General features: G+C 41.1%; 1 long non-coding RNA gene across 2 annotated transcripts in view; it reads right to left on the reverse strand.

Annotated features, from left to right (window-relative positions):
* LOC147348306 (uncharacterized) overlaps positions 1–13,616 on the reverse strand; it is an 80,883-nt gene that overhangs the window by 25,161 nt on the left and 42,106 nt on the right. The window lies entirely within an intron of this gene.

Genomic DNA, 13,616 nt, shown 5'->3' on the forward strand with positions numbered 1-13,616 from the left:
ATTCAGTGGAATCACTATCAAAATCTCAGTGGTACTTTTTATAAAAAAATAATTCTAAAATTTCTTAGGGAACCACAAAAGACCAGGAATTGCCAAAACAATCTTGAGAAGGAAGAATGAAGCTACAAGTATCTCACTTCTTCATTTCAAAATTCATTACAAAGAAAATTAAAATAACATGGTACTACATAAACATCAATGTGTAGACCAATAAAATAGAACAGACAGCCCAGAAGTAAATCTATTCATAGTCAGCTGAGATTCAACAGGAGTACCAAGAATACACAACAGGGAAAGAAAGGCTTCCTCAACAAATGATGCTGGGAAAAAATGAAACTGGACTCTTACAGCATACACAAAAATCAACTCAAAACTGATTAAAGACTTAAATGTAAACTGAAATGGTAAAACTCCTACAAGAGAACATAGTAGAAAAGTTTCATGACATTGATCTTAGCAATGATTTCATAGATGTGACACCAAAAACATAAGCAACAAAAGCAAAAATAGACAATGAGGACTACATCAAGCTATCAATAAAAATCTTCACAGATTTTTATTGATAAAAATAAAAATCTGCACAGCAAAGGAAACAAAGTGAAAAGGCAGCCTATGGAATGGGAGTAAACATTTGCAAACTACATACCTGATAAGTGGTTAATCTCCAAAACATATATGGAACTTCTACAACTCAATAGCAAAAACCCCCTAATAATGCAATTTAAAAATGGGCTAAGTACTTGAACAGACATCTCTCCAAAAAAGACATATAAATGGCCAAAAGATGTTTAACAAAATGCTCAATGTCACCAATTATCAGGGAAATGCAAATCAAAATCATAATCAATTATCACCTAATAATAGTCAAGGTGGCTATTTTTAAAACAAAACACCCAAGACAACAAGGGCTGGCAAGGATGCAGAGAAACTGAAAAGCTTGTACACTGTGGATGGGAGCGCACAATGACATGGTCATTATGCGAAACAGTTCAGGAGCTCCTCAAAATATTAAAAGTAAACTACCATACGATTTAGCGATCTCACTTCAGGGTATATATCCAAAACATTTATTTCTGAGTTGGTCTAATGACCTGGTCTTTAATCCTAACTTAAAATTCACTTCTTTGTGACACCAAGAGAAAGGGGGAAAAGAATTAAATCCTACATTATGAGATTCTTGTCAAGTTCTTGTATATGATGAAATATTTAGTTTAGGCGTATACTAAATGAATTTGAGGCAATTATCTGGGTTATTCAAGCTAAAGAATAATTTTACTTATATAATCGGGGAAAAGTGATTTTAAGAGAAGTTTTAATTACCTAGAAAAAGTCTGTAGTTCTCCACATTAAGGACAGATGTTTGGAGAAAACCACCATCATATCTTTAATAAATATTCTTTGGGAGTATTTTGTAATTATACCACTTGCACCATCCTCCAGAAGATGGCATGCAACTTTTTAACATACTTTAGCCAGTAGTTTTGGTTTTGCGAAATGATCTTGTAACAAGCAATAACAACGAATCACATTACAGAATAAGTTTTCTTTTTTTTTTTTTTTTCGCTTTACAAATTGCAAATATAAACATTCAAACAATGTTTTCTATAACTAAAGACCATTCCCTTTCAAAGATATGCATGAATAGAAATCAATATCTTAAGTCTATGGGCTTCCCTGGTGGCTCACTGGTAAAGAACCTGTCTGCCCACGTGGGAATCATGGATTCAGTCCCTGGGTTGGGAAGATCCTCTGGAGAAGGAAATGGCAACCCACTCTAGTATTCTTTCCTGGGAAATCCCATGGACCTCTGAGGGGATACATTCCACGGAGGCACAAACAGTCGAACACGACCGAGGCACCTTAGCTCGGAGCATGTGTAAAAGGCAAACGAAGTTCTGACTATGACTAGCCTATTCAAAGTTCACACTGTATTGAAGGTTCAAGACAAGAGAAAACAAACAAAAGTGTTCTGCTATTCATGTTTGAAAAGTAAGAAAGGAATTTTTATCAGAGTAAGAAAGGAATTATGAATAAAATATTTCATTTTTGGAGAATTTATTTGATTCTTTTGAAGTATGCCTGGGACATTTCCTGGGACAACTGGGAAGCAGCATGTTGATTTATCTGAATATTACTGTGGTTCTTCACCTTTGTGGAAATCATATGGGCACTTGGGATGCCAGGTTCTCTTCTCAGATTAAATTAGAATCTCTGGAGGTGGGATCTAGGAATCAGCATTTTTTAAAAACCTATCCAGGCATTCCAGTGATACTTCAGACGTCAAAGTTCTCTGGCAGTACCTACTGTGGAGGGACTTCCCTGCTGGCCCAGTGGCTAAGACTGTACTCCCAATGCAGGGGGCCTGGGTTTGATCCCTGGACAGGGAACTAGACCCCACAAGGGGCAACTAAGGGTTCACATGCCACAACTAAAACTCCTGTGTGCCACAGATGAGATGGGTGCAGCACATGAAATAAAAATTTTAATATTTTTTAAAAGTAAGCAAAACCATTAAAACATTTTTTTAAGTAACTACTGTAATTGTGTACTCATTTGCTTGTGGCAGGCATCACTAATCAAATATGGCACTTTTCCAACCAGAGTTCACAGTCTTAAAAATGCTCTGGGAAGCTCTTGCCAATCAATTCAGAGTTGATATGAATCCTACTTGATATCACAGTTATCAAAGGATATGTGACAGAGTGAGTTGTTCCGTCGAAGGAGATGGGTTTCTTAATGTGGTAACTAACTCCACTGTCTAGCATGAGTCAGCCAAACAACTGTTTTCAGCTACTTGTAACAAAGGACATTTCAGAGACTGTAGGGCATAATATCCATACACTTAGCATATCTCCTTGGAAACCTTGTACCTCTTCTGCCTGATGCTCTACAGCTTCTGCCAACTTCAATGTGCTTTTGCTTCCTTCTACACGAGGAGGACTGTCCTTGGACTTTTCTTGCACTTCAAAGGGCTGAAAGTGCCTGGAAATTTCCATCTCCCTGGGGTAATCCTTAACCACAGAACGAGAGGGAGAGAGAGCAGGAAAACTCCATCTCCCTTTCTTGGAGAGGGTAAAGCTCAGGGGTGTGAGGTCCCCTCAGGAGCTCCCGCCGGGGATCAGCCTGAGACTGCCTCTGTGGGCTTTGGAGGGAGCAATTTGCTTGGCTTCCTCGCCTTCTCTCTTCTGTTTCCCTCACTTCCACCTTAGTTTTCCTGGAGTACTTAGTTAATAAATCTCTGGCTCAGAAATCTTCATACTGAGTCAGTTTTGGGGGAATCCCTACAACAGAGGCTGAAACCTAAGACCTCTAGGCTCTAAGAGCAGCTCTATAAACCAGGCTTTGCATCATGCAGAGTTAGCCCAGCTGGTGGAAACATGTGAAAGGGTTTGGTGGTAACTAACTCTGCTTTCTGGCACAAGTCAACCCAACAACTGTTTTCAGCTACTGTAACAAAGGAAGATTTAGAGACAAATACGAGATAATCCTAAAGGAAATCAACCCTGAATATTCACTGGAAGGACTGATGCTGAAGCTGAAGCTCCAATACTTTGGCTATCTGATGAGAAGAGCCAACTCATTGGAAAAAGACCCTGATGCTGGTAAAGATAGAGGGCAGGAAGAGAAGGGGGAGACTGAAGATGAGACGGTTGGATGGCATCATGGACTCAATTGACATGAGTTTGAGGAAACTCCAGGAGATAATGAAGAACAGGGGTGTTGTCTGGCATGATGCAGTTCATGGGGCTGCAGAGTCGGACATGACTTAGCAACTAGACAACAACAACGAGATAATATTCCTGATCTTCCCAGATCCCCTTGGAAAACTTTGTATCTTTCAGTCTATGAAAAATGTGGGACCTGAATAGGCTACTGATGTGTGAGAAGAGGTAGGGTGTGCTGTATCAATGTGTCGCACAGTGAAGTTATCCGAAGAGTTTTGTATAATGTAGATGCCAAGGTGACGTCCCTAGTGATCGTAATTTCATTAGTCTGGGATGTGGTCTGGACGTTGGCGTGTTTCAAGCTCCCCACGTGAATCTACTGTACAGCCTAAAAGAACCAGCTTCAGAGTACCAAAAATTCCCTCTGGTCAGCCTACTTTAAATTCACATTTCCAGGCTTCCCTGCCCCAAGTATTCTGAAACAAGTACGTCTGTGTATCTAATAAACAATTATGGAAATTTCATCTGTATATAAAAGTAGAAAGAACAGTGTAATGAATACTCACTGAATCTTTGCTTCAATAATTGACTCATGGATGGAGGTTCTTAATGTCTAGGTGCTCTCTAAGCCACAGGTTGAGAAACATTGCAGATTGGTTGTCAAGTTAGCTTTTCAGATGCTGTGACTGCTACCAGGTATATAATAAATACCTAGCTAAGTCCACTGGGAATGTCTGACTTGGTCAGGGATGGCAGATCAGTTTCAACTTGCATACCCTCTCTGATGGATAAGAAGGATTCTGAGGCAGTCTAGGTTCAGCCGGCAAAGACACTATGATTAGTGCTTGATTAAAGGTCTTTAATCTTTAGCTAGCCACTGAGACAGTGTATTATACATGGTTAATAGGCTTTATTTTAAAAAGAATGAGGGTGCTAACTGCCAAATATAACTATATAGGTAGCAAACTATGCCCATTGTTTATAAGAGTGAATGTAGCAGAATGCTCTAATAGGATTAAAATGCAGGGTCATCTCAGGTGACTAGGGGTAAAGAACCCACCTGTCAATGCAGGAGACGTAAGAGACGTGGGTTTGATCCCTGGGTTGGGGAGATCCCCTGGAGGAGGGCATGGCAACCCACTCTAGTATTCTTGCCTGGAGAATCCCATGGGCAGAGGAGCCTGGTGGGCTACAGTCCACAGGGTTGCAAAGAGTCAGACACATCTGAAGCGACTAACACACATACTAACATAATTAATGTTTAGTCTAGATCCGTGTTTATAGTTTGAAAGTACTTTCCTGAAAATGTCTCTCTCATATAGAAAGGTTTCCCAGGTGATCTGTGATTAGCCAGGATTTGTGCTTTAAGAACATCGAGAATATCTTGTTATGTAGAAAATATTTATCACAGATAATACTTGTGTACTCATTTCATTCAAGAAAGTATCAGCTTAGGACAAACTACCAAATTAGTCTTTCAGCAAAGAGCTCAGATTCTAATGTCAGACAGCCTAGGTGGATGTTTAGGCTTTACTATGTTCTGGCTTTGTGACCTTTGGCAAATCTCACCCTCTCTGTGCCTCAGTTGATTTGTAATGAGGTTAATAATAGGACCTACCTCAGGGTGATTCTGAAGATTAGATAAGGTCATACATTATCTAATGTGGTGGCTCAGAGGTTAAAGCGTCTGCCTACAATGCAGGAGACCTGGGTTCGATCCCTGGGTTGGGAAGATCCCCTGGAGAAGGAAATGGCAACCCACTCCGGTATTCTTGCTTTGAGAATCCCATGGACAGAGGAGCCTGGTGGGCTATAGTCCACGGGGTCCCAAAGAGTTGGACACAACTGAGCGACTTCACTTTCACTGCTGGGTGATTCTAAAGATTAGATAAGGTCATACCTGCAAAGGCCTTAGAACAGTGCTTGACAGATGGTATTCAATATTAGAAAATGTTAGAATTCTTCTTTGATAATAAACTCTTTGAGCTTTTCTCTTATCTTTCTGCCTACTCTGATTTTCTATCCCTGCTCATCTTCCTTCAGCCCACTCCAGTACTCTTGCCTGGAAAATCCCATGGACGGAGGAGCCTGGTAGGCTGCAGTCCATGGGGTCACTAAGAGTTGGACACGACTGAGCGACTTCACTTTCACTTTTCACTTTCCTGCATTGGAGAAGGAAATGGCAACCCACTCCAGTGTTCTCGCCTGGAAAATCCCAGGGACGGGGGAGCCTGTTGGGCTGCCGTCTATGGGGTCGTACAGAGTCGGACACGACTGAAGCGACTTAGCAGCAGCAGCATCTTCCTTCTGTTAGATCTTCCAATGTTTTTCTGGGCTTCATCTTAGTTTTCCCTTGCCCTTGTTCCTTTCCCTCCCTTATTTCCCTTTAAACAGTAACACTGAGCTGTTGCCATTCATTTGCTAAGTCGAGTCCAACTCTTTGTGACCCCATGGACTGCAGCATGCTAGGCTTCCCTGTCCTTCACTATCTCCCAGAGCTTGCTCAAACTCAGGTCCACTGAGTCAATGATGCCATCCAACCATCTCATCCTCTGTCGCCCCCTTCTTCTCCTGCCTGGAATCTATCCAACCTCAGGGTCTTTTCCAAAGAGGTGGCTCTTCATACCAGGTGGCCAAAGTATTGGAGTTTTGGCTTCAGCATCAGTCCTTCCAATGAATATTCAGGGTTGATTTCCTTTAGGATTGACTGGTTTGATCTCTTCGCTGTCCAAGGTCTTTCAAGAGTCTTCTCCGGCAGCACAGTTTGAAAGCATCAATTCTTCGGGGTTCAGCTTTCTAGTCCAACTGTACTGTCACTGTATTTTCATCTGTGTAAACGCTCTAAATCCCCCCCCCTAAATATTTAAAAACAAGTTTAAATATAATGTTTTTAAAAAGATTTTGTTGTTGTGGACCATTTTTAAAGTCTTCATTGAATTTTTTACCATACTGTTTACATACCATTTCATGTTTTGATTTTTTGGCCACAATGCATGTGGGATCTAAGCTCCCTGACCAGGGATAGCAAGTGCAACCCCTGCATTGGAAGGCAAAGCCTTAAGCACTGGACCACCAGGGAAGCCTCAATGGAAGGCAGGCAGTATAACATGATGGTCTGAAGTCAGAAAGATGTGGGCTTGAGGTTCAGGTTAACCATGGACTATGGTTATGTGTTCGTGGATCATTTCCTCGACATTTGTACGCCTCAGCTTCCTCATCTGTAAGATGGGGCTGAGAAGAGTACCAATCTCTTAGCATCATTTTAAGGATTAAATGAGACAGTCCACGGAAAAAGGCTAAGCACAGAATCTGAGTCAGAGTAGAGGGTAGCCCTCACTGTTGTTTCCATGAACACGGAGAAATCCAGAAGAACCCTGTCACTGCTCTTGAAGCATGGAAGCCCTAATTCTCCTTGCTGGGTTTGGCCTGAAGTCTGGGCTCTGACATTTCTGATTCCCAAGCATCTCTGAAAGCAAATAGTCACGAACAAGCCTTTCAGAGAAGAGAATAAAGTGGATTTGGAAGCTAAATCCACCCAGAAAGACATAAAACTCCCCTTGCCACACATCTCCCTGTGAGCTGTTGAAATAATTCTCAACTTAGGAGTGAGGCTACCATTGTTATTCTTATAGCCAAGATACTTCTTTACTAGTTGATGGTGTTATTACAGATAAAATGGGGAGAAATGAATCTAAGTTGCCTGGTCCCACAGAGAGTTAATTTCTCATCCCTTGGACTGCCTTCCTGTTCTGGGGATCATTCATTTAGGCGGTTTTCCCAGTGATGGCCCTGGCTGCTTAGCAACCATCAGCTCCAACCTTCTCTGAACAGCGGCAGGAGTTGTTCATATCAGTGCCATCAATTTTTTTAAAGACTATCTCATTTTATGAAAAATTAAACCTCATAAAAATGCAGCTTCCTTATATATGTTGTTCCCAAACAGTGGCTGACAACTCTAATACAGAAACTGAATTGAGAACTGCAAATTCTTGAGTGGTTAGGCACATAAATGTAGGTGTCTTTTAAAAAATCATATATTTTTAAAATATATAACCAGTGCTTTTGAGCACCCTCAAGTAATGTAACCACCAGCCGTCCTTCGTCCTCCCACCATGAAATGGGCATCATTATTCCTGTGTTTGCCCTAAAAGTAGATAGGTGATGGATTCTTCTGCAGTTCCTGAATGCTAATTTCTACCACATTGTTCTACAGCAAAAGCAGAACTCAATTCTATCTTATTTATGTGTGTAGAAATGGATGGTATGAATTTAAATTAATCAGAACACCGTGATGCATCAGAAAATCAATAAATTAAAAGGTCACAAATTTCTCCAAATGATTTTTAGGCTGCTTTGTAATCCTTCTGGGTTTAATCTTCTCTATTAAATTATCTCTGGGTCTACACAATTATTAAGCCAGTAGTGCTCAGTTTAATTAACTCCTGGTATTAATCCTCCCATGGATTATTTGCCTGAGCTTTTTCTAATAATTTCTTGCCTATTCCAGAAACTTGAACCTCACCTACCCTCTTTGGCAAAACAAAACAAAACAACAACAACCAAACCGCCCCCCCCCCCCAAAACCCATGCAGTGTGGTAAGTAAAGAAGCATTATGAAAAGCTCAGCTCTTAGACTAGAGGCACGCCACTTGAATTTTCTAAGCTTTAGTGTTCCTATTGGCGAAATGGGGAATAATATCAGTACCTATGGCAGAGTTGTTATGATCATTAAAACACAATGCATTTGAAGCATTTAACAGAAAACTAGAAGATAATATAAATGAAAGTCAAGGAAAACAGACAACTTAAAGTATTGCTTGTACCTCTGTGTTGTGTGTGCTTAGTCGCTCAGTCATGTTTGACTTTTTGTGACCTCAAGGACTGTAGCCCTCCAGGCTCCTCTGTCCATGGAATCCTCCAGGCAAGAATACTGGAGTAGGAGGCCATTCCCTTTTCCAGAGGATCTTTCTGACCCAGGGCTTGAACCTGGGTCTCCTGCATTGCAGGCAGATTCTTTACTGTCTGAGCCATCAGGAAAGCCCCTGGTGGTACCCACACACATACAAGTAGATGAATAGACATTTCAATATTTCTGTTTTCCCCCTCCACAGCTCTCTGTCCTCTCAGCCCTCCCTGAAAAAAGTGTACCTTCAGCATCACCAAGTCAATAGAAATCAATCTGTCAAGTTTTCATTAAACAATCAGTATTCTTTTCTAAATGTAACTCCTTTTCATTCAACTTTAGCTTTCGCTGGAGTGTTGTGAGACATACATGTTCAAATAACATACTGAATATATCAGATTAGAAAAATCCATTTTTAATACTTAGGGGCAAATGAACTGGCTTGAAGTTGGTTGAATGGAGTACAATTTCATCAGCATCGTCATAGGCAAACATGAGCATGTTCACATACGGTGGGTGGGAGGCGGGTGGCCCAGAGGACAGAGAGATTTCAAGACTGGTTCTTGGAGGTGCATATCATCTGGTTATTTCAGTGTCTCTGCAATATTTTGCTTTCTCATCCTGTCCAATAAACAGTACTTCCTTTCCCTGGAGGGCTCTAGCTTCACAATCGACAGCATTGGAATATTTCTACATCAGCAGTTTCTGATTTTGAGAGTGAAGCTGGAAGGTAAATACTGCTAGCGGCTTTTCATTTACTCAAAATGCCTACCCTTTGGTCCACAGTTCCCTTTTTGAGAGGATTTCACCCCATCTGGCTTCAGTGTGCTCCCAAATGAACATGCTTTTGGGATGGCCTTAGATATTAAATCATCATCTAAACTGTAATTGCACAGTTATTGGTTTAGGTACTAGCTGTGGCTATTAAGGCCCTTCTCTTCATCATCCACTTTCTTCAAAGCCAGGCATCAAGGTGATTTCAGTGATGGCATTTGTGACCTGCCACAGAAGGCAGTGGGGGGACTTCTCCCTGGATGGCTGGGGGCACAGAATTCATTCCCAATGTAATCCAGCAACTCTGAAAAGTTAATGGACTGACATTTTCTCCTGATTTCCTCCACATCTGCCCTAGAGGGTCGGTTCACAGCTCTTATTTCTATTTTTATAATGGTTTTTATGACCACCCTTTTCAGTCTTATGTTCTGCATCAAAGTGCTTTACAGGGAAACGAAATAGACCTTTAAACCATTCTAGTCAGCTTGCTCCTGAATCTCATAAGGACATTCTTCATGATTATGAAAGTTGAGGATGAAATATATCCTGGGTTAGCATCTTTAGTAAAACAGATCGAGGATTCAAAAATGGGATGTCACTGTTCCGTATATATGTACACAAATGAACTGACAAAAGAGAAAGAGATTCACAGACTTGGTTGCCAGTGGGTGAGGTTGGGGGAGAGATAGTTAGGGAGTTTGGGATCAACAAGTACACACTGTTATGTTTAAAATGGATAACCAACAAGGACCTGCTGTATAGTACAGGGAACTCTGCTCAATGTTATGTGTCAGCCTGGATGGGAGAGGGGTTTGGAGGAGAATGGATACACGTATATGTACCGCTGAGTTCCTCTGCCATCCACCTGAAACTATCACAGCATTGTTAATTGGCTGTACTCCAATATATTAAAAAAAAAGTTTAAAAATAGGATGTAACTGAAGTCAGCAGGAGAAGAATGCTCCTAAATTTGTATTTATCGTTATTTGGGAGGTAGAAATTGCCAGAATCTTTATCCATTGAAGAATTGAGGCTTTTGAACTGTGGTGTTGGAGAAGACTCTTGAGAGTCCCTTGGACTGCAAGGAGATCAGCCCTGGGATTTCTTTGGAAGGAATGATGCTAAAGCTGAAACTCCAGTACTTTGGACACCTCATGCGAAGAGTTGACTCATTGGAAAAGACTCTGATGCTGGGAGGGATTGGGGGCAGGAGGGAAAGGGGACGACAGAGGATGAGATGGCTGGATGGCATCACTGACTCGATGGACGTGAGTTTGAGTGAACTCCAGGAGTTAGTGATGGACAGGGAGGCCTGGTGTGCTGCAGTTCATGGGGTCGCAAAGCGTCGGACACGACTGAGCAACTGAACTGACTGAACTGAACTTACTCTCAAAATCCTCTGCCCCCATGTTTAACTGATCACATAAATAGTTTTGGAATAATGGATCATGCCTGTACCAGATTCCATTTTTTCTTTTGTCGGCCTGGTATATTCATGGAAAAATAATTATGTATATCCAAGATACTTAAAAATCTTAAGACTTGTTAAAAATGGGAGTAAAATTATTAACGAGAGTTTAAGATATTAACTCTTTCACAAAAAGCGAAAACTAAAGCTTTCCCTTTTCTCAGAATCTTTGATATCAGAGGATCTGGCACTGAAAGAATTCGGCTCTGCTTGAAGAATCTGAATAAATAATTCTTTTGCTAAAGTTTTGCAATGCATTTTCACTGCATCTCTACAGAAAGCAGACTACTCCTTAGTTTTCCAACCTCCAGAGTTTCCATAGTCACTGAATTCAGTCGCTCAGTCATGTCCAACTCTTTGCAACCCCATGAATCACAGCACGCCAGGCCTCCCTATCCATCACCAACTCCCGGAGTTCACTCAAACTCACGTCCATCGAGTTGGTGATGCCATCCAGCCATCTCATCCTCTGTCGTCCCCTTCTCCTCCTGCCCCCAATCCCTCCCAGCATCAGAGTCTTTTCCAATGAGTCAACTCTTCACATGAGGTGGCCAAAGTACTGGAGTTCCAGCTTTAGCATCATTCCTTCCAAAGAAATCCCAGGGCTGATCTCCTTCAGAATGGACTGGTTGGATCTCCTTGCAGTCCAAGGGACTCTCAAGAGTCTTCTCCAACACCACAGTTCAAAAGCATCAATTCTTTGGTGCTCAGCTTTCTTCACAGTCCAACTCTCACATCCATACATGACCACTGGGAAAACCATAGCCTTGACTAGACGGACCTTGGTTGGCAAAGTAATGTCTTTGCTTTTCAATATGTTATCTAGGTTGGTCATAACTTTCCTTTCAAGGAGTAAGCGTCTTTTAATTTCATGGCTGCAATCACCATCTGCAGTGATTTTGGAGCCCCCAGAAATAAAGTCTGACACTGTTTCCACTGTTTCCCCATCTATTTCCCATGAAGTGACAAGACCAGATGCCATGATCTTCCTTTTCTGAATGTTGAGCTTTAAGCCAACTTTTTCACTCTCCTCTTTCACTTTCATCAAGAGGCTTTTTAGTTCCTCTTCACTTTCTGCCATAAGGGTGGTGTCATCTGCATATCTGAGGTTATTGATATTTCTCCCGGCAATCTTGATTCCAGCTTGTGCTTCTTCCAGCCCAGCATTTCTCATGATGTACTCTGCATAGAAGTTAAATAAGCACGGTGACAGTATACAGCCTTGACGTACTCCTTTTCCTATTTGGAACCAGTCTGTTGTTCCATGTCCAGTTCTAACTGTTGTTTCCTGACCTGCATATAGGTTTCTCAAGAGGCAGGTCAGGTGGTCTGGTATTCCCATCTCTTTCAGAATTTTCCACGGTTTATTGTGATCCACACAGTCAAAGGCTTTGGCATAGTCAATAAAGGAGAAATAGATGTTTTTCTGGAACTCTCTTGCTTTTTCGATGTTCCAGCAGATGTTGGCAATTTGATCTCTGGTTCCTCTGCCTTTTCTAAAACCAGCTTGAACATCTGCAAGTTCACAGTTCATGTATTGCTGAAGCCTGGCTTGGAGAATTTTGAGCATGACTTTACTAGCATGTGAGATGAGTGCAATTGTGTAGTAGTTTGAGCATTCTTTGGCATTGCCTTTCTTTGGGATTGGAATGAAAACTGACCTTTTCCAGTCCTGTGGCCACTGCTGAGTTTTCCAAATGTGCGGGCATATTGAGTGCAGGACTTTCAGAGCATCATCTTTCAGGATTTGAAATAGCTCAACTGGAATTCCATCACCTCCACTAGCTTTGTTCATAGTGATGCTTTCTAAGGTCCACTTGACTTCACATTCCAGGATGTCAGGCTCTAGGTGAGTGATCACACCATTGTGATTATCTGGGTTGTGAAGATCTTTTTTGTACAATTCTTCTGTGTATTCTTGCCACCTCTTCTTAATATCTTCTGCTTCTGTTAGGTCAATACCATTTGTGTCCTTTATCGAGCCCATCTTTGCATGAAATGTTCTCTTGGTATCTCTAATTTTCTTGAAGAGATCTCTAGTCTTTCCCACTCTGTTGTTTCCCTTTATTCCTTTGCATTGATGGCTGAGGAAGGCTTTCTTATCTCTTTCTTGGTATTCTTTGGAACTCAGCATTCAGATGCTTATATCTTTCCTTTTCTCCTTTGCTTTTTGCTTCTCTTCTTTTCACAGCTATTTGTAAGGCCTCCCCAGACTGAACAGATCATTAAATGAGAGTAAAGGAAATTTTGGAATGCCTCACTGGCAAAGGAATCTAAACAATTCTCTCTCTTTAAGGAGACATACGGGCTGTGAAATCAGTTATTCAAATCCATATGAAAGAGTTAACAAGGCCCATTTCTTCCTCTTCAGCATATGTAGGCCAAATGAAATCCTGTCCACATCGTATTCCTTCTATTCCTGTAGCGATTCTTTCTAGAATTATTAAAGAAATGTCTTTATTCTTATGAGTGGATTGGCTTTATGATTTTTGTCGAGTTATCTCATAAATAATCATTTTATTGTAGGAGAGGTTTTGAAATAAGAACTGTTTTGATTTTTAGGATAAATAAACGGAAAATAGTAATTCTGGTTTCAATTATCAGTATACTTCTAGTTAGAATAGTTGGTTTTTGTTTTTTTTTTCCTGGAAAGGTGACCAACAGTCCTGGTTTGCCTGGGCAGTTTCTGGGTGTGTGTGTGTAGGACTTTCCACGCTACACTGGATCTTGCATGCTTAGTCACTCAGTTATATCTGAACCCACAAACTGTAGCCTTCCAGGCTCTTCTGTCCATGGGGTTTTCCCT

Source organism: Bos grunniens, chromosome 22 (assembly GCF_055505025.1).
Source record: "Bos grunniens cultivar Pamir isolate PY7600 chromosome 22, Bosgru_T2T1.0, whole genome shotgun sequence".
NCBI lineage: Eukaryota > Metazoa > Chordata > Mammalia > Artiodactyla > Bovidae > Bos > Bos grunniens.